Source organism: Centruroides sculpturatus, unplaced genomic scaffold, assembly GCF_000671375.1.
Source record: "Centruroides sculpturatus isolate CEXI.00-Female unplaced genomic scaffold, Cexi_2.0 scaffold210, whole genome shotgun sequence".
In the NCBI taxonomy this organism is placed as follows: domain Eukaryota; kingdom Metazoa; phylum Arthropoda; class Arachnida; order Scorpiones; family Buthidae; genus Centruroides; species Centruroides sculpturatus.
In genome coordinates, this window is record NW_019384341.1 from 709,630 (window position 1) to 724,020 (window position 14,391).

Genomic DNA, 14,391 nt, shown 5'->3' on the forward strand with positions numbered 1-14,391 from the left:
AACTAAATTTTTGCGATTTAATCATCTATAATTTAATAAATTTATAAAGATTTGTTACATATAAATTAAGAACATTAAATGTAACACGCATTCATATATTTTTCATACAATTAAATTCATCTAATGACCCTAACCTCGTTTATTTAATATATAACAATGAAATAATTTCATATCACAAATTCATTATGCTTTATTTAGATCTGTAGTGATTGAATTATTTGAGAAAATTTAGATTTTGAAAAGCATACAACTCGTGACGTAACGTATCACGTGATATACGTCATAAAACGCCGGGAGATCAGCACCAAAATGGTCGTAAATGTCTCGTGGACGATTTACGGGTCAGTTTTACAGGCCCCGGGTCACGTGATATACCCACGTGCGTCTTTTCCAGTTTTGAATGCGTTGAAATGCAATGCAATGGGCTTATAAGTACAATTCGATGCCGCTTTCAATCGTTTTAGATACGTCGTTGAAAGTGCTGATGAGGTGTTTTATTTATTAACGCTCTCACTGCTTAAACTGTTAAATCTTGGAGCGAACACGGAACATTTTTCCCCCCTACTCCATTCAGAATTTTTAAGATAACTACGTATTGTTTATGTAATATAAATTCAATGCTATGTAATTTTAAACGCAATGTAAGCTAGATCTATATGTTTTCTACAGCATGAAATGAATTAATACTGAATTTATTTTTTTGAGAGTTTTAATGTGTAGTTAGACATAACAAACCTGTGAAATTGTTTATTTTTAAACAGCTTTGTTTATTTATTTTTAATTTTCTCTTTCAACAGAATACTTCATTTCGATATTTCTTAATAAATTAAAATTATATCACTACGCTCTTATAATAATAATTTGTTTGACGTATTGTAAATTTTAAAAATCATTTAAAAACACTAAGCGAAGTATTTACAATGTAAATATTTAAAAGCCTAATAATATAATCTACGTTATAAGCTTTTTCATAAAAAAAATCTCCAAAAGTTAAATGTCATTTAAAATATATTTATAATTTAATTTAATTTTTTAAAATCGTATAGTTCCAAAATCCAAGAGCCATAAGGCAATCTATAATATGTAGGCCTTAAATAATTAAAGAAATAAGATTAGTTATAGTCTTTAAAAACTTAAATGTATTTATAAATTTACCTTATCTTATTAGTGAATACTGTATAAGTAATTCAACTAGAAACACAGTTACATCTTTACATAGTAAATTCATACAACAAAATGAACTCTGAATTATAAAGACTATAATATATCCTGTCAAAAATTTATTAAATAGATATTTAGTTGTGTAACAGTATAGATTTATACTTAAAAAATATTACAATCTATGTTACTCTCTAGGTGCATCAAGCTATATTATGCCTATTTTTTATTCTAAGGTAGATACATTATTTATACAAATTAATGATAAACTGCAAAAGGTGATGTAAATATATCTCTTGTTTGTATAAATAATGTTATTAAATATATAAATAGAATATCATACAAAGAAACTGTTTACGATAGTTTGTATATTTTTATATTGTAAGTTAAACTTTGGGCCTTATTCATATAGGCCTAGCGTATATTTAGATACATATAATGTTTAAATCTTTAAATTTTATAAACATAAATTTACAAATATAAAATAGTAAGCTTATTAAATGTAAATGTAAAATAATTTCAGTTTAATTTTTAAAAAAGTATTCAGGGGAAAAAAAGTGAAACATGAAGTGAACGTATTAATACAAATTAAGTGAAAATTGATAGCTTTGTGGAAAATTACACTAAGAAGCTATCAATTTTCATAAAAAGAAGAAATAAACATTTTAATCAGGTTTCAGCAAATAAATATTAGTAGTTTAATCAACTGCTAATAGATTAATAAACCTTAATAAGGATAAAATATGACAGTTTCTTTGGTCATGGGATTTAATTTAATTTAAAAATCTCCATAAAGATACACGAATTGCACTAGGCTTTTCCAAAGAGAAACTTTTCAAACATAATCATATAATTTATCGAATATTAAAAATAATTTTATTTTAATGAATAATTTCTTCCTAATTAGATTATTTTCTTCAATAAGACTTGAAATAACTTACTAAAACGCGGAGACGGAGCCAGATGTAAGTTATGAATAAGAAGATAGAAAAAAATAAGACAGAAACGATGACGACAAGTTTACAGCGTCTCAGAGTAGCTGGAGACGTTTATGGCGGCAGTAGACATACAGTACGTTTGGGGACAAGCGTGAATGAATACATCGAGTGACGGTTAGAAGCAGTAACTGTCTTGTTACAACCGCTATAAAGTGGCTGTTTCTCTCCGACAGTGTGTTCTTTCATTTTTGCCAAAGACACTCACATCGCCGTTATTACAATTAGTTTAAGCTACTATAAACTATTTTTGCCGTGATTTTTATCTGTGTAAAGATTTTTATTGCTAAATTATAGGTTACTGGCCAAAAACGGAAGAAAAAAAACAAGTATTTATTTCTTTTAAAATTCTCTTATAACGGAAATTCGTATATGTTTCCGACATTTATTTATTTTTTTAAAAATATAAATTAGTTTTTAAAATATCAATTTATTTTCTTTATCGTGTTAGAAATTTAAACTATGGCTTAAAGTTAAATTAATGCTTTAGATAAATAAGAAAATTTATTTATCATTTAAAATAGTAAACAATAATAAAAAAAATTACTTGAAACTAATTACTTTTAGTTCAAATCTACATCCAAGTCGAAAGGTTTAGATTAGGAAAAAACTAAATATAAAAGCCGAAACCTAAATAATTTCTATTAAATTTAAGATTAAATTTTAGACTAATAGGCCTATACTTGTATAACTATTTAGTTTAGATAATGCATAAAATATTTTAAATTACGACCAAGTAAAGAATAATTTAACAAGTTTTTGTTTAGCATATTCAAAAATTCAATATATATAATAAATACTCTAACTATGAAAATAATTTGTATAATTTTTTTTAGGTTTCTTCAAGAAACAGAAATAAAGATAAAGCAAAGGATTTTAACATCGTGAAGTACAGTTTCTATAAATCAAGATTATGTATTATAATTTAAATATCATGTTGATATAAATTTATTATGAAATAAGAATAAGAAAATAATTTTAATTCATAAATTATTTCTAATTTCAGATTATGAATTTAACAAGATTCTGCACAGAAAAAAAAGAGAATTTCCATAGATTAACAACGAAACTTTTTCGTAATTTAGAATATTCTTTCGAGGACATTTACTTTCCGTGTTAATTATGAACATCTATATTAAATATGATCTGATTATTTATGTAATAAATTCATTTTTTTAGATTAGAGATGATTATAATGTTTACAAGCCATGGAATAAGTAACAAACTATACATGAAATTTAAGAAAATTTTAGTCTATTGATAGAGCTAGGCCTATACAAACTGCTAATTAAGAAAATACATTAACAGTGTTATCTCTTGGTAAAAGCTTTATTAAAAGCAATAACAGATTGCTATCTCAGAATATTTTTCGTTTCGTTTGAAATCAGAAAAATAATTTAATTAATTGATTTAATAAAATATTAATAAGTCTAATTCTCTTTAATTACATCTAGAAATTTTTCTAATTTAGATTTATTGTTTGCTTTCCCTTAGCATTTTATTATCCAATTATCCCTTACAATAGTGCAATTGCCAAATTTGTTAAAATTCCATAATATATCAAAATTATTCAGGCAAACTGAACTGGTAACTTGTATAATTATTAAGTTTTAGCTTAAGGCTAAAGGTCTACCATTACATTTTCTTCTCAGAATAATTTATAGCCTTATTACCAGATTTATATTAAAAATATTTTTAAGACAACAAAAAATTTTAACATATTTTATCCTCTAAAAATACACCGAAACTGAAGCTCAAAGTTATAAGCGCAATCTTCTTAATACAAGGCCAAAAAGATACTTTTAAGGCTCGAAATAAATAATCTTTTCTAGTGAAAGTGAAAGACTGATTTATTTCATGAAGCAGAATATTTAAGATTTGTAGTTTCCAAACAGATATGAATAACTGGCGTCACTATTGATTTTCGTACGTCTAGAATAGTTTATCCGGAAAGCTTTCATTATTAAATTATGTGAAAATTTAAAGGAATTCCACTAATAATGCTAATTGCAAATTCTGTTCTCAAGCTATTTAAAATGATCGATAATTTAAAAAAAAAACTAAACGTTTTTTTCTTGGCAACAAAACTGTTTAAAAGAGACTAGTGGGAGGAGTTTGACTAAAGGAGATGAAGTTATTGGGGCAATATTAGCTGTAGGAAGGGAAGGACCCTTCACCTGATTGACAAGTACTTTAAGTCGTCACATTTAGTGTTGTTGAAAGCAACGTTGCTGTTCCGTACAAGAAACATTGGCGTAATGACAAGAAGTGTTGGATTCATCATAAATGAAACACGGGCGGGGAGGGATTTTAGAGATAGAGGCAGGAAATGATAGCAAGCACCTAGACTATCAGGTACCGTAACCAATCTCTTTTCGCTTTCTCCTGATGAATAGATGGACGAAGGAACGTCCATCAAAGAGCCCGGCACTCACCGACACCTGTGCCCGGCCTATGAGCGAGACGTTGCCTTCGAAGAGAATCGCTCACATGCTGTCTAATAACGTTGGCGCACCAGAAGGGGATATAAAATCGATCTGTTTCGTCCCACCCTTGTCCGCTAGGACCGTAATCCCCTCGGCTGGAAGGAATGGGGGACGGAAAGTGGATTAGAGTCCAACCCAGCTTCTGCCCCTCCCCATAGAACACGGCCGAGTCCAGTCATCCTAATAAGATTTATGTCTACCGGTGAAATATCGCCACAGTTTTCTCCCGGAGAGTGAAGTATGGCAATGCCCAACTCTCTCTCTCTCTCTCTTTCTCTCCATCTCTCGGCCTCTCAGTCTCTCGTTCACTCTTCTGGAGAACGGAGAATATATTGGACCGAACCCATCTCGCTTGCTGTTTTCTTCTACTCTGTCGCTAGCATTCATTTTGAATAATAAACATTTTGACTTCAGATCAACCATATTTATTCTTCTCCCCAAACTGAATTTTAACTGAAGACTAAATGCGATTTTACCGCTCCACAACATGTAAAACCAAATTAAATACAATTAATAAAGTATTGATCGTTCCATTTATGACACGAGAATTTCTTTTTTTTTTATTCAAGTGTTTAGGTAAAACCCAAAAAAATTTAAAATTTCTTGAATACACCTTCAATGCCGTTTGATAAATCGATATAAATAGTAATAATAAGTCTAATTCTCTTTAATTACATCTAGAAATTTTTCTAATTTAGATTTATTGTTTGCTTTCCCTTAGCATTTTATTATCCAATTATCCCTTACAATAGTGCAATTGCCAAATTTGTTAAAATTCCATAATATATCAAAATTATTCAGGCAAACTGAACTGGTAACTTGTATAATTATTAAGTTTTAGCTTAAGGCTAAAGGTCTACCATTACATTTTCTTCTCAGAATAATTTATAGCCTTATTACCAGATTTATATTAAAAATATTTTTAAGACAACAAAAAATTTTAACATATTTTATCCTCTAAAAATACACCGAAACTGAAGCTCAAAGTTATAAGCGCAATCTTCTTAATACAAGGCCAAAAAGATACTTTTAAGGCTCGAAATAAATAATCTTTTCTAGTGAAAGTGAAAGACTGATTTATTTCATGAAGCAGAATATTTAAGATTTGTAGTTTCCAAACAGATATGAATAACTGGCGTCACTATTGATTTTCGTACGTCTAGAATAGTTTATCCGGAAAGCTTTCATTATTAAATTATGTGAAAATTTAAAGGAATTCCACTAATAATGCTAATTGCAAATTCTGTTCTCAAGCTATTTAAAATGATCGATAATTTAAAAAAAAAACTAAACGTTTTTTTCTTGGCAACAAAACTGTTTAAAAGAGACTAGTGGGAGGAGTTTGACTAAAGGAGATGAAGTTATTGGGGCAATATTAGCTGTAGGAAGGGAAGGACCCTTCACCTGATTGACAAGTACTTTAAGTCGTCACATTTAGTGTTGTTGAAAGCAACGTTGCTGTTCCGTACAAGAAACATTGGCGTAATGACAAGAAGTGTNATAGGCCTAGCGTATATTTAGATACATATAATGTTTAAATCTTTAAATTTTATAAACATAAATTTACAAATATAAAATAGTAAGCTTATTAAATGTAAATGTAAAATAATTTCAGTTTAATTTTTAAAAAAGTATTCAGGGGAAAAAAAGTGAAACATGAAGTGAACGTATTAATACAAATTAAGTGAAAATTGATAGCTTTGTGGAAAATTACACTAAGAAGCTATCAATTTTCATAAAAAGAAGAAATAAACATTTTAATCAGGTTTCAGCAAATAAATATTAGTAGTTTAATCAACTGCTAATAGATTAATAAACCTTAATAAGGATAAAATATGACAGTTTCTTTGGTCATGGGATTTAATTTAATTTAAAAATCTCCATAAAGATACACGAATTGCACTAGGCTTTTCCAAAGAGAAACTTTTCAAACATAATCATATAATTTATCGAATATTAAAAATAATTTTATTTTAATGAATAATTTCTTCCTAATTAGATTATTTTCTTCAATAAGACTTGAAATAACTTACTAAAACGCGGAGACGGAGCCAGATGTAAGTTATGAATAAGAAGATAGAAAAAAATAAGACAGAAACGATGACGACAAGTTTACAGCGTCTCAGAGTAGCTGGAGACGTTTATGGCGGCAGTAGACATACAGTACGTTTGGGGACAAGCGTGAATGAATACATCGAGTGACGGTTAGAAGCAGTAACTGTCTTGTTACAACCGCTATAAAGTGGCTGTTTCTCTCCGACAGTGTGTTCTTTCATTTTTGCCAAAGACACTCACATCGCCGTTATTACAATTAGTTTAAGCTACTATAAACTATTTTTGCCGTGATTTTTATCTGTGTAAAGATTTTTATTGCTAAATTATAGGTTACTGGCCAAAAACGGAAGAAAAAAAACAAGTATTTATTTCTTTTAAAATTCTCTTATAACGGAAATTCGTATATGTTTCCGACATTTATTTATTTTTTTAAAAATATAAATTAGTTTTTAAAATATCAATTTATTTTCTTTATCGTGTTAGAAATTTAAACTATGGCTTAAAGTTAAATTAATGCTTTAGATAAATAAGAAAATTTATTTATCATTTAAAATAGTAAACAATAATAAAAAAAATTACTTGAAACTAATTACTTTTAGTTCAAATCTACATCCAAGTCGAAAGGTTTAGATTAGGAAAAAACTAAATATAAAAGCCGAAACCTAAATAATTTCTATTAAATTTAAGATTAAATTTTAGACTAATAGGCCTATACTTGTATAACTATTTAGTTTAGATAATGCATAAAATATTTTAAATTACGACCAAGTAAAGAATAATTTAACAAGTTTTTGTTTAGCATATTCAAAAATTCAATATATATAATAAATACTCTAACTATGAAAATAATTTGTATAATTTTTTTTAGGTTTCTTCAAGAAACAGAAATAAAGATAAAGCAAAGGATTTTAACATCGTGAAGTACAGTTTCTATAAATCAAGATTATGTATTATAATTTAAATATCATGTTGATATAAATTTATTATGAAATAAGAATAAGAAAATAATTTTAATTCATAAATTATTTCTAATTTCAGATTATGAATTTAACAAGATTCTGCACAGAAAAAAAAGAGAATTTCCATAGATTAACAACGAAACTTTTTCGTAATTTAGAATATTCTTTCGAGGACATTTACTTTCCGTGTTAATTATGAACATCTATATTAAATATGATCTGATTATTTATGTAATAAATTCATTTTTTTAGATTAGAGATGATTATAATGTTTACAAGCCATGGAATAAGTAACAAACTATACATGAAATTTAAGAAAATTTTAGTCTATTGATAGAGCTAGGCCTATACAAACTGCTAATTAAGAAAATACATTAACAGTGTTATCTCTTGGTAAAAGCTTTATTAAAAGCAATAACAGATTGCTATCTCAGAATATTTTTCGTTTCGTTTGAAATCAGAAAAATAATTTAATTAATTGATTTAAGTGATAAAATTCCAATAAAAAGATTTTATCAATTGAATAAAAGTAGTCCAAGTCATGCAACGTATTCTCTCCGCTAGTGGAAGCATAAAGAAGAGATGATGGCTATAAAAATCATGGAAGCTTATTTTATTACAGTTTAATAGGCTCTACAAATTGAATTCATTGTCATTGCTGAAGACAGTAATGACAATGAATATATTCTTACTTTCGAATTTCTTTATTAAACTATATTCTAATATAGTTTTTTATAACCATTTTAAAAATTTTATCTTATCTTTTTTGTAGCCTATAGCTTAAAAAAACCAATATTTGTTGTAAGTTATTTCTTAATCTTTTACTTTTTAGGCCTATATTTTTAGAATACTTGATCATTCAGCTTTACTCTAATGTAACTTATAAGATTCATACTATTCATACCAATCAATCTTGTCATAGAAATTTATAACAATGCTATAATATATAAATATTTGATAAAAATAGAATGCTAACTGATTGAAATTTAAAAGACAAAACCTAAAACTTAGACTATGGAAACAATGTAAATAAATTTTTAACATTCCAAATAATTTTTATTTATTATAGATCAATGTTTCTACGAAGTTAAGTTATTTTTTACATAAATATACAGAAAATAACGAATTAATTTGATGATATGCTTAAAGTAAATTCAAAGAGATAAGATGAAATTGTATAAACATCAGTTGTAATTAAATAAACTAAACATAAATTATAATTAAAATAAAACTGTGTGTTCGTCACTTTAGCACTCGACGAAACCACTAAACAGCGCTGACTTTTAAAACTTGTTTAAGAAGCAACCAATTATGGAAATAGAGGAGCAGGCAATCACAATGGCCTGACCCATTGGGGTCCTGAATACAAAAATGGTGGGCCGGCCATATGTTCACTACTTGACTCAACGTGATTGGTAACTTGCCAACATCAGAAAGAACCCTCAACATCCCCACAGAGAAGACCAATTGGACAACAGACCAAAATGGCGGTGGTAGAAGTACATGATTTGTATGATAGCATTCATCTTGTCCATACCATTAAAGTCTAAGCAGAAAATACGGCGATAAATCGAAAGCTTAGGTACTTTGAAAACTTTGAAAAATAACTCCCGTACAAAACTGTAGATAGGCCCATCACTAGAAGAAAATATATGGGCATGCGCGAATTCTGTGGTTTTGTACACTGTGAGGGGAAGTTGCTTAAGCTTTTACATGCTTTATTGTTAAAATTTAATCATCAGATACAAGTACGATCCGAGGTGGCTAAAAAAAACCTATGATATATTGCAAGCTACACAACAGTTCAATCACACAATGTTAAAATATTAATTCGAAAAAAATAAAGGCTTCCACTAGAAAATGTAATCTTTAATCTGACCTAGAAAAAGTTTTTGCTGACAAATTTACTAAAGAAGCTTAAATGCAGAATTATTTTTACTTCTTGTAATGTTTTGACATAATTTTAATCGTGATTGATTTTTTAATTAAGAAAACTTAAATTAATTCAATCTAATTAAATCTAAAAATAGAATTTTTTTGGATATTACCAGGTTTTAAAAACTGATATATGATAATTGTTGTGTCTAATTTAAATTTGATAAGTGTTTAAATACAATTACTTTTTAATTTATAAAGAAAACTTTAATTAAACACAGAACACAAACAGTTAACTAATTTTATCTGAACTATTTCTATTGATAAGCTTCAAATGAATTTTATGGTTTATAAACTGAATTGCGTTATGTATAAATTTAAATCTCATTTAAAAATAAATTATTATTGAGAATCGATATATAATTATCGATTTAATTCTTTCTCTTTTCTATAGCCAAAGATAAAATTGAATTATTCAATAGAGTATAATCGAATGCTTCAAAGCTAAAATCAATACTTAATTTAGGCTACACTGATTAGTAATGGTAGCTATATAATATTTTAGCGAGATTAGCCTCTAAAATAAAGTTAAATAGTTTTNTAAGTATGATTATATTTACTTTGTCTGTAAATGCATTGCTTGTGCTTAAATCCGTGAGAAGAGAATAAACTGAGAAATATATTAGGCCTTATTCACAATGTAGTAATTATATCTTATAGTGATAGGCCTATTCTGAAACAATTATAATGTTCTATTACAATAAACTATATGGTAAATAGCAAGGAATGAATGATAAAAATACAGTTGGATATCAATTTTTGAAGCATTATCTTTCAAAGTTGTATTTGGTTGCGTTTATTCCGAGTCTAAATATTTTATCACAAGATTTTTCTATTTTACTAATTACTATTAAGGAAATCTATAATTGAGATAAAGTTATTGGGTGTTACAATTGGATATTTTAATAACTAAAATATACTATAATTGGATTTTCTAACACCGTTTAATTCTAGATAATACAACTTAAAAATGTAAATTCTATTTCGAAATAAAACTTTCAGGTCTAAATTTAAAATATATCAAATTAACCAAGCCTACTACAAACTACAATTATAAATATTACAAGAAATTAGGTGAAAGAATATGTTACATTAAGAAAAAATTTGAGATTAGTTCTTAAAATCTTTAAATGGTTACAGTATGCAATTCTGTAGTAAAATAAAGCCATTTTTCTCTCTGTTTTTGCCATTACGTAAGAGAAAACAAAAGAGAATTATAGGGGTGTACCCTCTGGCTATCATTTCCTGTGCGAGGGAGGACAGTAAGTATTAGTACTTGACAATTCAATCCCATTAAGTACAACTCGTCACGTGATGACCCGCAAGAATAAAAGGTCTTTAGAGATGCATCGGGTCAACTTAGATCATACGCGTACTAACTAAATTTAGTGATTCGTGTATAATTTTCTTGTTGCGTCTTTAAGAACATTCTGTCTCCATTTGGACTTTGTATTTTAGACTTTTTAAACATGTTTGGATAAGCGTTTAGTCAGTCAGATCCACAGCTGTTGTCGACGTAGCTTGGGTTCTCTAAAAGTATTCTTTGCTCCTTTCGCCAATAAGAGGACTTCGCCATTGAGAGTGAATTGAAAAGAACTCGCTTGAGGTGGTCAAATAGCAAACCACTTGAATGGACACGTTTGAGCTCACGTTCGACCGTTTTCTCTGTTCACCTCATCTCTTCTTCACTTTCACTTGACTATAGTGTTGCTATGGTGACAGATAGCACGTTCATTCAAGTTGTTGCCTTAGTAACGGATGTGAAGGTTTTTTCTTTTATTTTCTTTCCTCCTTATAAAAGATGAGCGTGTTAGAAAGCAGTTAAAAAAAGAAAACGAGTAGAGAATAGAAGCTTTATTCATTATGACGTATTATTGAAGATAAAATTTATTAAAATTTGAATTTAACAATCACGACAATCAAACGTCTATCTATTGTATACCAACTACCTTTTAGGGATATAATATTCTAAGAAAAAACTATTAAGCTATATCAAGTCAACATCTAAAAATATCAGATTATAAATAAAGACATACAGCAAACGATAAAATCTTATCACGTATAGTATAAACTTACATGCAAATTGTTTGTTTATCTGTAGGAGAGTATGGGTTAAATCGTGCGTATAGACGTGTTTATTTTCTTTTTTATAACAGTATTTAAATTTATGTCATTGCAAAATTCAAATAAATGATTTTAAATATCATTATTAATGAAATTCTTTAATATATTTTTAAAAACGGTAGATTATGTTACAGTATTAGATTCAAAATAATCTATTTTTGCTAAATTTTGACGTCTTTAGATTAAAATATTTTGCAAACATTATTTATATAATATTCACTTGTTATTATAAATATCTAATATTATCAATATTGAATATTTAAATAAATATAAAGTCGGTATAATAAATTAATGCTATTTAAATTGAAGAAATTGTACAAACTTCTTATTAAAAAACAAAATTAAAAATATATACAATAAAGAATTTAAATAAATCTCTTCTTTTATAAATTTTATATAAATAAAGTATTAAATTAAATAAAGTATCAAACTTTAATCCTAGAATAATGATAAAAAATTCAATATTAATATGAAGTGAATTTCTTAGTAAGGAGTAATTAATGACAATAATGAACATAAATTGTCCTTTAAACCTGATTTTGAACGAAATAATTATTTAAATATATTCAAAACATCGATTAAAATTAATAAAGTCAGATTACATTTATAGATTCACATCAGAATTTAATAATTTCAAAATATGAGAGAGTAAATCGATAATATTGTTTGTAGTGGTTTGATCAATACGGAGCTAAGGTTATTTGTAGTCGGAAAATTTTCTTCTTATATATACATTAATGTCTGGAAGTTTTCTAAGGCAAACATCATCATGCACATCCTAACGCCGAATCTCATTCAACAAATGTTACCGAAACTTGCTCTTCAATTTCGTGTTTGCCGAGAGACCTAGAGAGAGCAAAGTAGTGCATAGAAGTGTCTCGACCAGCTTACACGTATCGCGCTAGCGTATTAATTCATGAGGTGGACGGTGTTGGATTCCAGAGGGACCGGCAATTTATCAGGATTCGGACATGTTTGGATGGCAACATGTTACTGGAGGGACGTCAGTTGTGACGGATGGCTGGCTTTGTACGGTCAAATTACCTTCCTCTCTCGCACGCCTTAGCTTGCTTGCAAACGCTATCCTCTCTTGCTACTCTGGAACCTCTACTCTTACTGGTTTACTTTTTTCATCTTGGAGAAGTGCTGTTCAGGAAGATGAGATGAATGCACAAGCCATCAGCAAATGTGGTTTCCTTAATATTATGCATTAGTGTAAAGTTATTGAAGACTTCACTTTCAATTTCATATAGTGTTTCATTCCTAGCTCGACCTTATTTTTATTCACTTTACCCATTTTTACACTATTTATTTTGTTTGTTTCTTTTCAATTTCACATTTTTTAAATTACTAATTCGGTTTCATTTCTTTAAAATTTCCTTAATATTAGTATTTATATCACGTTTATTATATATGATTTACGATTCATAAAATAATAAACTATGCATTATTAGAGCTGATCAGCTTACTTTGTTACATTTCCATTATTGATAGATATAGTTCAGATTTTTCTATCCGCGGAAAAAAATGATAACCGTTTATTTTTACTTTAAATAATAAATAAAAATATTCATTTTATGAAACAAATGATTTTACTGTAAGAACTATTTTAAAAAAAAGTCAACTAAATTCAAAATTATTATTGTTCATAAAGGTATTAATTCTTTTAATTAAATTCTGTTTTAATAAAGCAATTAAAACTTATTCTTGAATAAAATTATAACTAGGGGGGAAAATATTTAAAGTATGTTTTGATTAGATAAAGTGAAATATTTCACAATTTATATTCATATTATTATATAATTGTTATTTACAAATATACTGTTATAATCATATTTAAAACGAAATAAAATTAACTGAATACGTGTAAATTTTAATTTAACAAAGTTAAACGTGATTCGTATATTTAGTATAGATTTAAAACAGATATTTTCATCAAATGAAACTGAATTAATGATGCTTATGGAAATTACTTTATAGACTTTACTAATGTTTAACAATAAATAGTAAAAGATCGTATATCACTAATGCTTACACATAAATTCATTACGTAATACACGTGTAGTGTGTATGCATAAATACCTTTACGGCTTATGCATATTTTTTATTATATTGGCATTATAATCTTCGAAAAAAATTAATTTATTTACTGTTTACAACTGTAAACAATTATTTTTAACATATAAAACAGACTATTAGCTTATAATTATATAGAGAAAAGAATTGTAGCATACTGTAATAAATATATATATTAAGGACTGTATTAAGTAATAAAAATACATTGCCATAAATGAACTCGGTGTTTCTTTAGATATAAAGAAATATTACTTTATAACACGATCATAATTTCGTTATAAGTCTCTCAACAAATTTATAGAATTACTCTTTATCGAAGTATAAAATAATAACTTCTATAATAACAAATCTTCAAATATCGCGTGTAAAAACTTCATTCAGAACTTAATACGATGAAATATCTAAAACGTGAACATCTAAGAAAATGTAACGGTCTTTCGTGCATCACAAATTATGTTTTGTCTCTTACAGCAAATGTTATTTGACAACAACAAACTTTAACAACGCATCATCTTTTAGCCATGGTGACTGCTGTTCTTGTAACTGTGATTAGAACGGGTTGTTGAGCTGTTATAATCATGAAATTCCTCTCACGCTTTCGTG

General features: G+C 27.5%; 2 long non-coding RNA genes across 2 annotated transcripts; both read left to right on the plus strand.

The window, feature by feature from the left end:
- Positions 1-14: 14 nt before the first annotated feature.
- LOC111634470 lies at positions 15-3,654 on the plus strand. Its single transcript, XR_002758227.1, has 3 exons — positions 15-2,482; positions 2,990-3,068; positions 3,160-3,654. It is a non-coding gene; the product is annotated as an uncharacterized LOC111634470 (long non-coding RNA).
- A 2,550-nt stretch (positions 3,655-6,204) lies between these two features.
- On the plus strand, positions 6,205-8,068 carry LOC111634301. Its single transcript, XR_002758182.1, has 3 exons — positions 6,205-7,055; positions 7,563-7,641; positions 7,733-8,068. It is a non-coding gene; the product is annotated as an uncharacterized LOC111634301 (long non-coding RNA).
- Positions 8,069-14,391: the final 6,323 nt, after the last annotated feature.